At 36.7% G+C, this 14,218-nt stretch overlaps 1 protein-coding gene across 3 annotated transcripts in view; it reads left to right on the plus strand.

The window, feature by feature from the left end:
• Positions 1-14,218, plus strand: part of Dennd1b (DENN domain containing 1B) — a 265,313-nt gene that overhangs the window by 2,646 nt on the left and 248,449 nt on the right. The window lies entirely within an intron of this gene.

Here is a 14,218-nt window from a genome sequence, read left to right on the forward strand (position 1 = left end):
GCTTTATTTTTTTTCCTCTAAAGATTCGTGCCAGTTCTCCTGCCAGTTTCAAGGACACCTTCATCACCCTTTTCTAGTGTTTCTGGAATGTAGAATGCAGACTATTGGATTTATTCCAGATTACAGCACACATGAGTGTGACATGACTTGGAAGGTCTTTAGATGTCAGTTCTGTACAATTTCCTGGCAAAACAAGAGTATTTTAGTATTGTGATTTTTTTCATTTTTGAAAAAAAATGTGTGTTTTCGAAAGGAATAGCAGAAAAGGATATGGGACTTCTTGCTTACTTATTGCATGGACACCCTCATGAATATCTCCAACACATGACTTTATTTGCAGTGTACTTCGACCAAAATAGCAAAGTGATTAACTGAGGGGTTTTATGGAAGCTAGCTGGCTTTCCTACATGTGTGGTGGAAACTGCTGAGTAAGAAACTACTTAGCAATTATACACTTAAGTAATTTGGAGCCGCACACCTTAAAGTAGTGGAGCCCAGGCCAGTTGTGGTGAAATAGGCGTAGCTAATTTTAGGTAGGAACTCACACACATTCCTGGTTCCACAAGCTCCGAGTTCTGTACTTCTGGCCTGCTTGAACTAGACTTGTGAGAATCTTTTGTTGTCCTGTAGTAAAGCTTGGTCCCCTGTACTTTTTCTAGGTCTACTCAAGTCTTCTTTGTGGTTTGTGTAGATTATGCCTAGTGGACACACAAATGGAAAGAGTATTTTTTAGGCTCCTACTTACATTTATGGTATATTCATGGCATAAGTTAATCTTGAAAGAGCTACCATTCTCTTAGAGCCAATGGTGTGTTAGGTAGTATTCATCTGATATATAAAATGGGCTAAATACTTTTGGAAAAGATGGGAACTCCATAATTTTAAATCCTTAAGTGATCACATAAAAGTATTAACTTGCCTTCAATAGCAACTGGTCTATGCATGTGTCAGAGAGATTGTGATCTTCATGTAAAGACCTTCTCCCTTCTTCCCATCATTTTTGGGGTAGTTATTTTCATAATCATTTCTACTATGTCTTTTTATTGCCATCTTGTCCTTTTTATTTTTTAAATTTATTTATTTGTTTGAGAGAGAGACAGACAGACACAGAGAGAGTGAGTATGGGCATACCATGGGGCTTCCTGCTACTATCAACGAACTCTAGATGCATATACCACTTAGTGCATCTGGCTTTATGTGGGTACTGGGGAATTTAACTTGGGTCCTTATGCTTTGTAGGCAAATACCTTTACTGCTAAGCCATCTCTCCAGCCTACCACCTTGTCTTTTTGCTGTGGATATTGTGTATTATTGGTGTACTAAATAATTGCCAAGGAACAGATGTTTGACAATCAGTTGAAATGATCTTGTAAAAGGTTTCTTATAACCTTGGATTTTTTTAAATGACTATTTGATCAAATATAAATATTCTAAGGTTAAATTTGATTTACAGTAATATGAAAACATCTTTAATTTAGGTATTAAAATATTTGGGAAAGCTTCTTGTTCATTTTTAATAGAGATGTTTAAAATTATTAACCCAAAGAATTTATATAATAACTATCCTGACAGATATTATTATCTCCTTGCATTAGTAGTTCAGAATTAAATTAGTTGTTGAAATACATTTTAAAATACCTAGATCTTTATCTTGTCTATTATTATTTGGACTTGTTTCAAAGTCATTTTATTAATATTTTGGAACACAGCATATTTTAGGACACTGGAAAATGACAGATTTGCTTGGAGTGCCCCACAGTTTGAAACTTGCTGTGAGAGAGGTTGATAATGTTTCTCTGTCATGTTTCCTTGTGTTAGTAGAATTGGTTTTGCTGGTTGCAGCATCTTTTTAAATGGAGTTCTCCCTGGCAAGATGACCTTCTAGTGTTACACAGTGAAGTACTCAAATTTACATCTGAATCTGAATCGTGGTGCCTCTCTGAGATCATTGCCCTTGTTTCTCTCTCATGGCTGCCTTTCTTGCAGAAGGAAGTTATGGTTTCTTCTCAGTTCTCTTGACAGAACTTTCAATACCATACTGCCCTCACCTTCCCTAAAGAGACTGGAGACTTCAAGGAAATGAAAATTAACCCTTCTTTAGTAGGAAAAAGTTGATGCCTTCTTTAAGGTTTCTCTTTCCAGCAGTGATTTTGCTACTCTGGTTTTCTCTTTTCTGTTCTGTTGATGGCTGACCACAAGTAGTAGAAGCAGCTTCAGCTAGTATTTGTATTTGTATTTGTATTTGTATTTGTATTTGTATTTGTATTTGTATTTATTTGTATTTGTATTTGTATTTGTGTAATGCTTACTCTAAGCCAGGAACAAATCTTGATATACATAATACATGCACACATGTATATATAAACACATACACATATGTTTGCATATTTATATGTGTGTGTAGTATGCACATGTATATTCATATACATGTGGGTAAAGTTGTGTGCAGGTGTGCATGTGGAAGCCAGAGATTGACATCAGGTGTGTTCCTCAACCACTTTCTCCTTTAATTTACTGAAGCATTGTCTCTCACTTGAACCTAGACCTTACCTTGCCCTGTGGATCTTCTATCTCTGCCTTCTGAATACTGGGATTTATGTGGGTGATGGGATTCAAACTCCAGTCCTCATGCTTGCACTGAGATATCTCCCTAGCATCATTTATAAAAATGTGCTAGGTACTTAAGTTTTACAACTTTTTTTCTCAACAGTTTCATTCATGTATATAATATATTTTGGTAATAATCCCCTCCAATTGTCTTACTTTGTCTTCCATCTCCCACAACCTTCCACTGAACTCCTTCTTTATAGTTTTGGTTTTTTTGAGGTATGGTCTTGCTCTAGCCCAGGCTGATTTGGAGTTCACTGTGTTGTCCCAGGATGCTCTCAAACTCTCAGTGATCCTCCTAACTCTGCCTACTTACTGAATACTGGGATTAAAGGTGTGTGCCACCACATTAGGCTTGAATGCTTTCTTCTTTCCAACTATTCCCTCTTATACTTTGATGTCTTGTCTTTATTTATTTATTTTTGTCTTCCTCCACCATCCATGATGGAATGTTGATTGGCCCAGTACTTGTAGGTCTTGTTCAGGTAACATAGCTGCTATGAGTTCATGATCTGATTCATGTCCAGGAGACAGTACTCCAAATCACTATTCTTCATCCTCTGACTCTTACATTCTTTCTGCCTCCTCTTCTGCGCTTTTGAAGAGATAATGTAGGTGTCTTATTTAGTACTGAGTACTCAGTAATTGCTTATTCTCAGCACTTGGATGAGTTTTGAGACTCCTCAGTAGTCACCACAAACTGCAAAAAGAAGATTCTCTGATCAAAGGAGTGAACAGCCCTAATCTTTGGGCATAAACACAGATATTTAGAGGACAATTGGATGGGCAAACAGATCCATTCAGTAAGCAATAGTTGTAGTTTCCTTCCTCAGGCCTATGACCTTCCCAGCCATACATTTTTTTTTTTAAATTATTTATTTGAGGGGGTGGAGAGGAAGAGGTAGATAGAGAGAAAGAGAGAATGGGCATACCAGGGCCTCTAGCCACTGCGAATGGACTCCAGATGCATACGTCTCCTTGTGCATGTGGCTTATGTGGGTACTGGGGAATCAAACCAGGGTCCTTAGGCTTCACAGGCAAATGCCTTAACCACTAAGTCTTTTCCCCAGCCCAGCCATACACTTTTGACAAGGTTTTTAGTACTATGTGTGAATTCCCTGTCTTAGAGCAGGACCTCACATCCGTTCATCCACAAAATCATGCAACTGTTGGACCATGGGCACATCTTGCTTGGCTGGCTAGTTGTATAGCTTGCAGTGTCCATCTTTAGATAAGGCTGTTGATGGTTTTTCTGCCCCAGCAGCTTTAATAGCACTATGTAGCACTGTGACAACTATCCCACAGGGCAGAGGCTTCTAGTTCAGGTGCTGCCTGATTTCTCAGTGTTCTTTAACTGAAGTATGTGGTATCTTCAGTAACAGCACCTTACCATCTAGTTCTGGAAGCTTCACAAAAAACATCTTATGAGATAGGAAATGGTACATTTATTTTACATTTAAGAAACTAAAGCACAGAGAAATTAAAGCTGTTCAAAGTAGTGGCTCCAGAGTCTGTGTTTTAATTCCTGCTATATTACTTCTCAGTATAGTCTGTTTTATAATATGAGGACATGTTAGGACAGAGATTATGTTGGGACAGGTTAGTTTTAAACACTAATACAGTGTTTTGTAACGTTAAACAATTATGGATTTAGCCCCTTCTCCTTATAGACACCAACTCATCAGATCAGGCGGCCTGCTCTTCTTAGGATTTCTGTTTTCATAGTAAGTGAATCATGGCTCTAACACTTCTATTTATTAGCAGTCTTAAACTCATCTTTATAAATCTTATTTACTTTATTCCTATTAGCATCATATTTGTTTTGGTTTTATATTTATGTTCACTAAAGTGCTCTTCTTGACTCCCTTTTCTATCCAGATAGGCTAGAATAAATGAAAGTAATCTGTATTGGAAGTAAAATTATATACTACATAGTTACCAGGAAGAAAATTTAATATGAGTCTTTAGACCCATATCATTGGAGTATGCCATTTTTTCCTATAGAAAATATTGAAGAATGTTTGTATTTTAATATTTGGTTTGAACATCACTATAACTACATCTTATAGTTCTTACAAATATATAAAGCAAATTAGATTTCCATGTTCAGCATGGAATTTGTTCACCATTTCTTTGGTGGGGCTGCTGCAGTTGATAGTGTAATAGTATACTTGTCTTATTAGGGACTTCACTTGCTTACATGCTTTGTATTCTGTTGCTGCAGTTGAGGCAACTTCTTGGTTTGGAACTAAATGGCACACTTGTTACATGGGAACCTGTGCTGTAGCTTTCCTCAGGGTGGTGTGCTCCTAGCATGCAGCTGTTCACTGCTATGTTGACACAGTGCAGCATGTTCTTTTTTTTTTTTTCATGCAACTTCTTCCCTACCTAGATTTTCAGTGTAATGTGTTCCTAGAGTACTTTTGATGATATTTTCTCATGAGAGAATTTTTTTAAATTTTTATTAACATTTTCCATGGTTATAAAATATATCCCATGGTAATTCCCTCCCTCCCCACCCCCACACTTTCCCATTTGAAATTCCATTCTCCATCATATTACCTCCCCATTACAATCATTGTAATTGCATATATACAATATCAACCTATTAAGTATCCTCCCCCCTTCCTTTCTCTACCCTTTATGTCTCCTTTTTAACTTACTGGCCTCTGCTACTAAGTATTTTCATTCTCACGCAGAAGCCCAGTCATCTGCAGCTAGGATCCACATATGAGAGAGAACATGTGGCGCTTGGCTTTCTGGGTCTGGGTTACCTCACTTAGTATAATACTTTCCAGAGAATTTTTGTTTTATGCAAAAGATATCTTTTCTTTCCTCCAAATTTTTATGTGTGATTTACAAGTCAGAGGACAACACTTTGCCTTTTATAATGAACAATTTAAAGTATACACATACACATTATTGACAGTTTTTAAGGTACTTTAAGCAAGTGACCTGGGTGTTTATTTAACAGTCAGAGACCTTCAGTTCCAGAAGAATACATTTACTCCCAGGTTAAGCATAAATTTAACCTTCAAAACCTTTTCATATCTTAAGCATTAGCTTTATGTTAACAGAATATTATGAAAACTTGGAGACTTCTTGTTTGTTTGAATGCTTCTTACCTAGTGTAGAAAGAATTAAAGATAGCTTTTTTCCCCCCACGATACTGGTGTATTCTCATATTATTAACTTGAGTGATTATTCCATTGCTGTATCTTTTCTTTTATGGATAAAATTAGAATTTAAGTGTGTGTGCATTAAGGACAAATTGACATCTTTCAGGTAGTCATTTATTTTACCTGTAGAAAGGAATATATTGGTTCATATTTGTATAGTAAGCCAGTCATTGGCTTTGTGGGAGAAATTGCTAAAGGACTCTGAATTGACTTAAGAGAAGTCTTTCTTTGGTGTTTGTGTTATTAACACTTAGGACATGGCATAAAAGAGAAGTAGAATGATAGAATTTGGAGCTTCTTTAAAGAATACTTACTCCCAAATGGTTAGCTTGCAGGAGAAATCTCTTTGTTTCCATTTAAAACTTCCAGAGCTACTCTGTCTGTGCGGGCTCTTGTCATCCTGCGGCCCAGTACTGCAGGAGGCTCTGCTCTTTGGCCCTAAGCACTCTTGCTTTAAAATTACTTCTCTTCTCTCAGTTCTTCAAATAACACTTTCTTTAAGTGGGTAGGTGTTACTTAAAGGAATTGTATGATTAAAGTAATTCACAGTGAGGTGTGAACAACTGATAGACAGCCCTCAAGGGAGCATTTTCATTTTAAAGAAAACCTTGTAAATTCAGATTAATTAGAAAGATGCAGTTTGGAGGGGGGAGATGTAGATGTAGCTCAGTGGCAAGCACTTAACTACCACATATGACACCCTGGATTTGATCCTTAGTTTAGCAAAAAGAAAGAAAAATGTGGCTTGTTGTAAGGAAATATCTCTAAACCTAGGAATCAAATATGCCTGTACCTGTAAATTTCTAGTTAGGTTTCACCATCATTCTCTCAGCATATTGGCAGAATGCAATTTTTGATTAATGACTTTAGTAAGTGTGTTAGCATATTTAGTCAGAATATTTGTTCAGGAAATTTCATAAGAATTTTTCTTGCCAAATATCCTCAGTTAATGAAATAAAGTGGCAACACCATAAAAGCCTCGTTTATACATTAATTTTATTTGATTAGGCTTTAAATTAGATATAGAAATGGTAGTAATTAAATAATTACTTTGCATTTACAGTATATGAGGAAATATGCCAAGAGCCTGTATATGCAATTGATTCTTTTTAAAAATGTAAGTGATAGACTGTATTGTTTTAGATGATTAAAAAATAGAGGCTTACGGGCAGGAGAGATGGATGAGTGCTTAACAGCATTTGTTTGCAAAGCTGGGTTCAATTCTCCAGTCCTCACTTAATGCTAGATGCACCAAGGATGCATGTGTCTGGAGTTTGCTTACAATGACAGGAGGCCCTGATGTATACATTCTCTCTTCTCTCTCTGCTTATAAATAAATAATCAATAAAATATTTTAAAAATGGAGGCATAGAAAGGTGAACTTGGTGCTAGGGAGATGGCTCAGAAAGTAAGAACAATTGCTGTACAAACATAAGGAACTATGTTTGATTCTTAACACCTGTGTAAAAAAAAACAAAACAAAAAAATCAAAAGCTGATATAGTTGTACATGCCTATAAACCCTAGTGCTTAAGTGAGTGTATGCAGAAGAATTGCTGGAGCTCTGTGGTTAGCTAGTCTAACTGCAAAATGGGAACTCCAGGTTCAGTAAGAGATTCTCTCTCAGAGAAATAATGAAGAAGAGCAAGAGAGAAGGACATTCAACATGTTTCTGTGGCTTGCACATGGACACATACATGTATACTCCACACACAACACACATGTATTACACACATCACAAATCAAGAATGGTTAATTTGCTGGGCGTGGTGGCGCACGCCTTTAATCCCAGCACTCGGGAGGCAGAGGTAGAAGGATCGCCATGAGTTCAAGGCCACCCTGAGACTACAGAGTTAATTCCAGGTCAGCCTGGACCAGAGTGAGATCCTACCTCGAAAAACCAAAACCAAAACCAAACAAAACAAAACAACAACAACAAAAAACCAAGAATGGTTAATTTGCTCAAGTTATATGGCCTTTGAGATAGGAATGGGATTTGAACACAGCTAAGGGTTCAAATGAACAGTTAAGAGCCTAAGCTTTTAACTCTTAGGTTGTGCTACCTTTAAAATAATTCTCTTTCTTACAGTAGTTAAATATTTTTCAGAGATTTTATGAAGGCATGTATTTTTGAAAGTCCCTAATTTTTGGCTTGATCAGAGTTACATTCTTGATTTTTTTTTTTTTTTTTTTTTTTTGAGGTATGGTTTCACTCTAGCCCAGTATGGAGTCTCAGGATGGCCTTGAACTCACGGTGATCCTCCTACCTCTGCCTCCCAAGTGCTGGGATTAAAGGCGTGCACCACCACGCCCGGCCAGAGTTATATTCTTAATGAAGATCATGGAAAGAAATGCCTAAATACTATAGGAAGTGTTTAGTCCTCTCATTCATTCAGTGATTTTTTTTTTTTTTCTCCCTGAGTGCCAGTCGTGGATTAGGCACAGGTGAAAAGCAGGTAAGAAGGCAGCATTTTGAATGGGATGTGTCACTTTTAAATTGTGACAATATGGTAAAGGCTGTGGTATGCATAACTTATCAGTATGTGGAGGCTGGGAATAGTAGAAGAGAGAGGAGACTCCCACAGTTGTGTGCAATAAAAGGCCATTGGATTCTTTGTCAAGTCTTTTTCTAAAGTTATTAGAGTTTTCTTTTATACTCATATTTTTGTGTGAATGGTTATAAGACTATATTGCTTTTGGTATGAACATTTACATCTCTAGACAAAGCTCAGAGATCATTCTTGCTTTGATAGTGTAACCTACCTTGGCAGAGAGCTATTGGGGTTAGTTTTTTTAAAGTCCAAGATAGTGCCTACCTAACTCCTTGTGCGCTCAGTCAGTGCTTGTTGACTAGAAGAACTGATGAAGGGAGTGACATGCCTTTATTTTCCATCTTTTTTGTGGTAGCTCTGGGGATTGAACCCAGCCCCTGTGTACTCTAAGGAAGTGCTCTAGCATTGAGCTACACCCCAGTTTTCAAACATACCCTTTGAATAAAAGGAGTTAAAATTGTCTTTTTTCTCAGTTGGTAATAAGTGCTTCAAAAACTATTTTTTTTTTAAAAAAACACCATTATTAAACGGGTGAAGTTTGTAGAAGTTTGAAGAAAAAAGAATAGTTATTGAATAAATAATCTTTTTAGTATATATATATTATTTATTTGAGAGAGAAAAAGAGGGAGGTAAGGGGGGGGTGCGGCGAGAGAGAGAGAAAATGGACATGCCAGGCCTTCTAGCAACTGCAAACAAACTCCAGATGCATGCATCCCCTTGTGTATCTGGTTTACATGGGTCCTGGAGAGTCGAACCAGGATCCTTTGGCTTTGCAGGCAAACACCTTAACCACTAAGCCATCTCTCTAGCTCTTGAATAGATAATCTTTTGGTGTTTGTTGTGGGTTAGCTCTGTGTTGTCCTGGCTTTTTTCCACTTGATTTTAGGCTTTTGAGGACAAGCACCTGACTCTCTTGCAGACTTTAAGAAGAAATATATGCCAGTGGTGTTCAACTTGCTAAACTATATTATTATTGAGGTTTAATTACGAAAAGGTTCTGAATACACATACTTGCTGGAGATTTAGAAATGGTCTTTGAAAGACTGCGGATTTTTATCATCACAAGCAATTTTAAAGTAGAACTGTTGATAAACCACAAACTGTTACTTGGCAGAAATAGTGAGATCAGATAGGGCTCTTTCCTCTTTCAGTTCCTTCTTATTTATCACCTAGTGTTTGACCAAAAAAAAAAAGGCACACAGCTATCAGTTTGGTACATCTGATGGTCTTCTGTAGATGTGCAAGCTTCTAAAAAATTAGTCATTTCAAAAGTAAAATTGTCTTGGGTTGATAGAAGAAATATACCCATGTAAAGATGTTTTTCAGATTTACAATTAATATTAAGCAGCCACAAATCTTTGTTAGCATATAATTGTAATATTTTATTTATTTGGAAGCAGACACACGCACGCACGCACGCACGCACAGAGAGAGAATAGGTGCACCAGGGCCTCCAGCCACTGAAAACAAACTCCACATATTTGCATCTGGCTTTGAACGAGTACTAGGGAATCGAACTCCAGTCATTAGACTTCGTCATCTCCCCATCCCTAGTTCATTATTTTTTTTTCTTTTTTTATTTGAGAGTGAGAGTGAGAGCAAGAGCGAGAGAGAGAGAGAGAGAGAGAGAGAGAGAGAGAGAGAGAGAATGGGCGCGCCAGGGCTTCTAGCCACTGCAAACGAACTCCAGACGCATGTACCCCCTTGTGTATCTGGCTAACGTGGGTCCTGGGGAATCGAGCCTCAAACTGGGGTCCTTAGGCTTCACAGGCAAGCGCTTAACCGCTAAGCCATCTCTCCAGCCCATAGCTCATTATTTTTATGAGTGTGTAAAATTAACTTAAAAATCAGTGTAGAAAATATTAGTTGGAGGGAAACAACAAACTCAGATTTTTTAAAAAGTATTTTTTTTATTTGAAAGGAGAGAGAAAGAGAATGGGTACACCAGGGCCTCTAGCCACTGCAAACAAACTCCAGATGCATGCACTGCGTTGTGCATCTGGCTTTATGTGGCTACTGGAAAATCAAACCCATGTAGTTAGGCATTGCAGGCCCAACCCTCAGATATTTTCATGCAAGAGAATACCATGCACTTTCATTTTCTAGATTTATGAGTTAGAAGCATTGTTGCTCTTAAGGAAACTTGCACAGAAATGGCTTAGAAAAAAATATATTTTTGAGATTTCAATAAATTTCAGATCAAATGTGTAGAAGTTGTGTGTTTCAAGTTTTTTAAATTTTTTTAAAGGATTTAAAAAGTATATTATATTTATTTATTTATTTGAGAGAGAAAGAGGGGGAGAGAGAGTGAGAGAATGAGTGTGCCAGGGCCTCCACCCACTGTAAATGAACTCCAGATGCGTGTGCCCCTTGTGCATTTGGCAATGTGGTTACTGTGGAATCGAACCTGGGTCCTTTGGCTTTGTAGGCAAATGCCTTAACTGCTAAGCCATCCCTCCAGCCCTTAATTTTTTTTTTTAAAAAAGATTTTGGATACTTACTCTTTTCCATAAATTAAAATTGCATTACTTTAACAATTGTACACCAACTGAGGTTAATTTATTTTGTTTAAAACATTACATACTATATTTTAAAAGTTTTGTTTTATTACAAAGAACTTGAGAACTAAGTTTTGGCGCCTTAGTTTTACCCTGAAATGTGTGATTTTTGTGATGAATACCTGCAGAGTAATCACTGACAGTAAGAAACAGCACACTTTGATCAAGATTATGTGCTAGCTATGTTTACTGTGACTGTGAGCAGGTTTCAACATGTTAAAGAAGAAATAGTACGCTGAGAATTGTTAATGTGCAAAAATCATTGCTTCCACATTTTTAGTAGTGACTATAGTAATGAGAGTGACATGGAATGCTTACTCTAAAAGTAAAAATACCAAAATCCATCACAAATTGGGAAACAGTATTTGAATTTGTCAATATTTGCCTCACTTCACACTAATATTTGAAGACAATGATTCTATAATGTTATGCTTAACATGTATCATTTTCCTAAATATGCAGATGTTTACTTGTGTTTTATTCTACTTTGGAGATTGTAAGATCTTTTGGTAATTTTATGACTCATTTTCTTGAGTTACTGTTCAGATTAACAGTGACCATTTTATTTGGAAATAGATATATAAGTAAGAAAGGACATGGGCTTAGTGTTAGATTTTCTTCCTTAAACATGGAATCATTTATTTTTGTGCTCTTATTTGTGAAATATTCAAAAGTGGTCAATATATTACCAATGTCTGATCACTGACTGTTACTTAATTTCCTTTTAGTTACCAAAGTAAGATAAAATTATGTTTAGAGTAACTTGTACTTTACATTTTGAATGTTACAAAAAGTAGTTTGTATTATATCTAATACATGTGACATCAACTTGAATAACACAATAACTTTATTACAAAATATAATTAAAATTGCTTTTTAAAATTTTGTAACTTTTTACTTTATAAAATTTTTTAGTGTGTGTGTGTGTGTGAGAGAGAATTGTCATGTTAGGGAGAGAGAGAAAGAGAGAGAATTGGCATGCCAGGGCTTTAGCCACTGCAAATGAACTCCAGATGTGTTTGCTACTGTGTACATATGCCTTACGTATATTCTGGGGATTCAAACCTGGGTCCTTAGGCTTTGCACACAAGCACCTTAACCACTAAGCCATCTCCAGCCTGCTTTTTAAAAACATACATTTATTTGAGAGGGAGAAAGAGGAAGGGAGGGAAGGAGGGAGAGAAGGAGGGAGGGAGGGAGGGAGGGAGGGAAGGAGGGAGAGAGGGAGGGGGGGAGAGAGAGAGAGAGAGAGAGAGAGAGAGAGAGAGAGAGAGAGAGAGAGAGAGAGACAGACAGAGGGAGAAAGAGGGGGAGAGAGAGAAAAAGAGAGAGAACCGGGGTCCTTAGGCTTCATAGGCAAGCACTTAACTGCTATGCCATCTCTCCAGCCCTTCTTCTTCTTTTTTAAGATAAAAGAATCTAATTTGTTCAAGATACAAAAATTACTTAAACATTGCTGTTCTTAATGGATTTGTGAATACTTAAACTAAATTGAAGTTTCATTTGAATGTTAGGTTTGAGAAGAATCAGTGATGTTGAAATAAAGCCTGAGGCATTGCTCTTTGAGAGGTGTCTTCTAATCTAGAGGGTCTCCAGACCACCTCTTCTCCACCTTATAGGTCTCTAGGCAGCAGCATGGACCAAGGGCACCTGGGTCTGTCCCCCTATCTCTTGCTCTGTGAATGAAGAGGACATGCAGTCTTCTCATTCTGGAGTTTGAGTTTTCTGTGCTTTGACCTTTTGATATTTATGTTTATTCCTTCATTCATTACAAATTCAGTATTTTTATTACTTTAAAAAATATATATGTATATATCTATAATATATATATTATATATATGATATATATATATATATATATATATTTTTTTTTTTTTTTTTTTTTTTTTTTTTTGAGGTAGGGTCTCACTGTGGTCCAGGCTGACCTGGAATTAACTGTGTAGTCTCAGGGTGGCCTCGAACTCATGACAGTCCTCCTACCTCTGCCTCCTGAGTACTGGGATTAAAGGCGTGTGCCACCACGCCCAGCTACTTTAAAATATTTTAACTTCATTAGTTTTTAACTTTTCTGTACTTTTTTTAGTATGTGAATTTCTTTTGTGACTTAAGTGTGGTTTTTTTTTGTACTTAAAAATTTACTGAATGAAGTAATCTCCTTTGTTTGAGTTCTTTCCTGTTCTGATATAATTAGCTTGCCCTTTGAGTCCTTTTGAAGAGACAAGGGCAGTTACTGGGAGAGAGATTGCAAGTAACAGAAGCATACTGTTAGCATTCACAGTGCCCTTTGATTGAATGTGAATAGGTGATCAAATCTCTTTTTGAGATAAACATAATTTAATTGAGTTGGATGACATAAGTTACTATCAACCTAAAATCTGGGATCCTCTTGTGAATAAACCAGAGAGTCTTATTTCATAAACATCATGGTAGACTGGACAAAGCCTGGAGTAAGGGTGGATAAATGGCTTTTTACTGGCTTCACACTTACTAGACATATGGCATTGACAAGGTCCTTTACATAAATATAAAACTTTTTTATATTTAAAAAAATCTTTGCTCAGCGTATCTCAAGAGCTATTATGTGAGTTAGGTACATAATGACACAAAATTACTATATATGCATAAATTTTTATTTGGTTTCTAAACTCTTCTTTGGTTAGTTTCATGAAAGAAAAAAAAAAACAGTACAATCACTTTAACTGAAGTTGTCAGTTTGGATGAAGGGGAGTGCTTAAAGGAAGGTCAGATGCTAACATCCATGTCCATACTCTGTTTAATATTGTGGAAGTGTCAGGAACAGGTTGATGAGTTCACTAATATATTTTGAGCTGTTAGTTTCACTTTGAAAGGGACATTTGACAGAGAATAAAAAAGCTTAAGGTATTCAATCTGATAGCACCCATTTAAAGTTGTGGTGTCTTCTAGATAGATCAAGTGAGACCTGAAATCTGCACTGTGGTTTTCTGTCTCTTCCCTTCCTCCCCTCCCCACTTCCTTTCCTCTGTCCCTTCTCTCACTTTTCTTGATCTAGAGATCAGTCCTAAGCCTTGAGCATTCTAGGTATGTGTTTTGTCTCTGTTACACTCCCAGATCTGTGTCTTTTCTTCCTTGTTCTTTCTTTAGAACTTTTCACATGTGCATACTAGTGTGGTAAAGTGGACATTCCTTCTATGAAGTTTCAGATCTCTGAGTTAATATCAAGAAAGTAGTTATCAGGATGGGAATAACATTAAGGACTTATGTCTCTAGAGTTAGTTCTGGAGTTAGAATTTGGGTTATAATTTAGCTAAAGCTGTTTGAGCCACATTTTGTTCGTATTTTAT

This window comes from Jaculus jaculus, chromosome 1, assembly GCF_020740685.1.
Source record: "Jaculus jaculus isolate mJacJac1 chromosome 1, mJacJac1.mat.Y.cur, whole genome shotgun sequence".
NCBI classification, from domain to species: Eukaryota; Metazoa; Chordata; class Mammalia; order Rodentia; family Dipodidae; genus Jaculus; species Jaculus jaculus.